General features: G+C 34.1%; 1 long non-coding RNA gene across 1 annotated transcript; it reads right to left on the bottom strand.

The window, feature by feature from the left end:
• Positions 1-1,776: 1,776 nt before the first annotated feature.
• Positions 1,777-3,903, bottom strand: LOC128246588 (uncharacterized). Its single transcript, XR_008263289.1, has 3 exons — positions 3,838-3,903; positions 3,420-3,533; positions 1,777-1,821 (listed from the first exon to the last, which is right to left on the bottom strand). It is a non-coding gene; the product is annotated as an uncharacterized LOC128246588 (long non-coding RNA).
• Positions 3,904-4,137: the final 234 nt, after the last annotated feature.

Below are 4,137 nucleotides of genomic sequence, written 5' to 3'. Positions count from 1 at the left end.
TTTTTTTTTCTTTTTAATGCAAAATAAGGTTTTTCCACTTCATCGGCTTAGTGTGTTTATATAAAAAAAATGACATAGAGCCCCAAACTGAAAATGCCTAACTTGTCAAAAATTTTGCTTTTCTGCGGTCCACTTATATCAAAGGAACAGAAACTGTTCAGTTTAACACAAGACAATTTAGTGATAATGTGTTATAGGACAGTCATAAACAACACTATATGCCAAAATTGTTGGCTTCCGGGACAAATGGCCGCAACACAAGGAAATAGGCAAAAAACACACCAAAACTTAAAGATTCGTGACAACTGCTAGTGTGTTTTCATGTATGAGGTGGCTACATGATGTAGAAAATGCAGGATAGCATTATTATACCCATTTTAAAAAAAATTTACTTGTAAGAATCTGTTTTGAAGGCTAGATTTGCAATTGAAATTCAGAGTACAGCACTTCATATTGTCTATAAGATGCTTATTTACACCGATTTGCTATAAAATTCACTATTGGAATCATTTACACACAAACAAGCACTACAGAGGACTAACATCTTCATTCTTCTGAAATATTGGATTCAGAGCTGCATCTCCTGATTCAGATTGCAGGACTACCGCACCTGGGGAAAAGGCCGCAGGCTAACTGGAGCTTATTGGCACATCATGATCTGCAAGCAAGACACAAAAGCAATGTTTTACACAAATAAAACTATCTGCCACTACTGTTAAAGTTTGAAAAAGGCCTGTAAACAACTCATTTGAGCATACAAACCTTTAATATAGTCATAAATGTGATAAATATGCAGAAAAGTTCATGAATTCAAAGATTTTCAGGACAAATTTAATGAATATATAGTCTTTGGACATTTTGCAATCAGTTTTTAACAACTCAAAGGTAAACCTCATCTTATTGAGTACCCAGATGCATTTGGCAAGCATTCAAACCAGACATGCTTAGAATTTCTTCTTACTGGAGATGGTATTCCTTTCTTGAAAATCCTTGCCGAGAGCCGGTATGGAAAACCACAGAGACCACAGTTTTACCAGCACTGGTTCTTGTCCTTGAAAATTCCTCTGTGGCTACAGCAACCAGGCTGGCTATTAAAATAAGCAATAAATTAGGGTTTTTAAAACATAATATACTGTATTAAGGTTGTGTTTTTTAATGCATTAAGGGAAAAGGCTCTATTCTTTATGAAAGCTGCTCACTTTATTTATTTTGCTTGAGAAATGTCAAGTTTTTCAAGAATAAATTGAATAAATGAATGAATTAATGAATATATATGAATGATTGATAGAATGAATTAATGAATTAATGAAAGGTGGCATTATTCTTAAATTGGGATCTCATTGTGTTGCTGTGATTGTTAAAGTATATGTTTTCTTGTCCATAAGCTGAAAATCATATGCACACTAAATAAACATCATTCTGCATCCTATGTGCAGTAAGTTTTGTTTAAGCTTATAGAATTGCAATTATTGTAATGTTTGCTTAAAAGAGCAAACAAAATGTGTGAATAGATGCCAATACAGACCAAAGACTGATACAAGTCAGCAGTTTCATTAGAAAATAATATTATTATCAAAGCCACATCAGAAATGATTGACAACATGAAAGAAATTCATTTAGGAATGGAACAAACAGTCTCAATGGGCTTTTATGACCAAACTGTCTCACTTTGTACTTCAGTTTGGATACCATTTTCTAATATATTATCTTGAAGTACTTACAAATTACAGCATGTTGGCAAACACCAAGTACAGCTTGCCTCTGTGTGGGCAGCTTGGGGGGGGGGGGGTCTCAACAGACAGTTCCTCCTGGGTCTGCTTCCTATGTTAAAAAAATCCCTCCATTTATACTTTGGAATTGAAAGTGAGGCTTTCATTCATTAGTTACCATCATTTGGAACTATTCCAAACATTAAATTGAAAGTGAAAGTAGTTTTTTTTAAAAATGTCAAAAATATATAAGAAAATTATATTATTATTAATTTATATTATGTATATAAGATTTTCACATTTCATACTCAAACACCAATATTCTATGGCAAGCACTGTCAACTGGCCAAATTTCAACCAGATAGCTGTATAAATTAAGAATTTATAACAATTTAAAATAGGCCACCCTCCAAAAGCTTCCTCTATATCAGGCGTGAGACCACAGTTATTTTTACATATGTCATATAGACACTAACCTGGCTTTTGACTTTATACACAACCCCAATTGAAAAACAAGGACATGGCATCTCTAGAACATTCAAGACACAAAATATAATCACAAGAAAAACACCATGTTGACCATTGACCCGACTGTCAAAATTGAGTTCAAATACATAACCCTTCCGCCAGGGAGTCAATCGGCTACAAACAACTAATTTTCAGACTTCCACAAGCTATGATTTTTCCAATATTTACATTGAAAACTATCAATTTCTGGAATAGAGTGTCAAATTCAGTCAAGTTCTCTGCAAAAAGAACATTTTTTGCTTCTTTTTCATTCAATTTTAATAAAATATTGATACTTGAACACAAGCACTCTTTGTTTCTGTATTCACATCCGGATCTTGGTCAACGGGGGGCAGATAACTGTGGTCTTGAGCCTATTTAAGCAACATTTTTTCAGAAACAGACTTCAAAACTCCTATAGTTCAGCTTCAGGGTATATGCAACACATAACTGAAAGTTTGGCAATGATATATCAAACACTAAATGAATGAGACAAGTTTAGCACCTGTGGTATTTTCATAAAAAGCAGAAACAGCCATTTCCCTCAAATGTTAAGCCGCAAACCTTTGAAGAGCCATTATTTCTTATGCATTGGAATAATTTGACCAAGTAAAGTTTTCCTTGTGCTTTTAATGGTGTCTATAGAACAGCACCACAAAACTGGCCTGCCTACTCTTTTAAGATTTTTTCTAAGCAAAATAAGGTTTTTCCACTTCATCGGCTTAGTGTTTTATATAAAAATGACATAGAGCCCAACTGAAATGCCTCAACTTGTCAAAATTTTGCTTTTCTGGTCCACTTATATACAAAGGTAACAGAACTGTGTCAGTTTAACACAAGAATTTAGTGATAATGTGTTAATAGACAGTCTAAACAACACTATATGCCAAATTGTTGGCTTCCGGGACAAATGGCGCAACAAAGGAAATGGCAAAAAAACACACCAAAACTTAAAGATTCGTGACAACTGCTAGTGTTTTCATGTATGAGGTGGCTACATGATGTAGAAATGCAGAGATAGCATTATTATACCCATTTTTTAAAAAAAATTTATTTAAGGAATCTGTTTTGAAGCTGATTTGGCATTAAATTCAGAGTACAGCACTTCACTATTGTCTATAAGATGCTTATTTACACCTGATTTGCTAAAATCTCACTCATTGGAATCATTACACACAAACAAGCACTACAGAGTTGACTAACATCTTCATTCTTCTGAAATATTGGATTCAGAGCTGCATCTCCTGGATTCAGATTGCAGGACTACCGCCTGGGGAAAAGGCCGCAGCTAACTGGAGCTTATTGGCACATCATGATCTGCAAGCAAGACACAAAAGCAATGTTTTACACAAATAAAACTATCTGCCACTACTGTTAAAGTTTGAAAAAGCCTGAAAACACTCATTTGGCATACACAAACCTTTAATATAGTCATAAATGTGATAAATATGCAGAAAAGTTCATGAATTCAAAGATTTTCAGGACAAATTAATAGAATATATAGTCTTTTGGACATTTTGCAATCAGTTTTTAACAACTCAAAGGTAAACCTCATCTATTTTGAGTACCCAGATGCATTTGGCAAGCATTCAAACCAGACATGCTTAGAATTTCTTCTTACTTGGAGATGGTATTCCTTTCTTGAAAATCCTTGCCGAGAGCCGGTATGGAAAACCACAGAGACCACGTTTTACCAGCACTGGTTCTTGTCCTTGAAAATTCCTCTGTGGCTACAGCAACCAGGCTGGCTATTAAAATAAGCAATAAATTAGGGTTTTTAAAACATATATACTGTATTAAGGTTGTGTTTTTTAATGCATTAAGGAAAAGGCTCTATTCTTTATGAAAGCTGCTCACTTTTATTTATTTTGCCTTGAGAAATGTCCAGTTTTTCAATGAATAAATTGAATAAATGAATGAA

This window comes from Mya arenaria, chromosome 9 (assembly GCF_026914265.1).
Source record: "Mya arenaria isolate MELC-2E11 chromosome 9, ASM2691426v1".
NCBI lineage: Eukaryota > Metazoa > Mollusca > Bivalvia > Myida > Myidae > Mya > Mya arenaria.
Note: the sequence above shows the minus strand (reverse complement) of the source record. Positions and strands in the feature narration are given on the sequence as shown.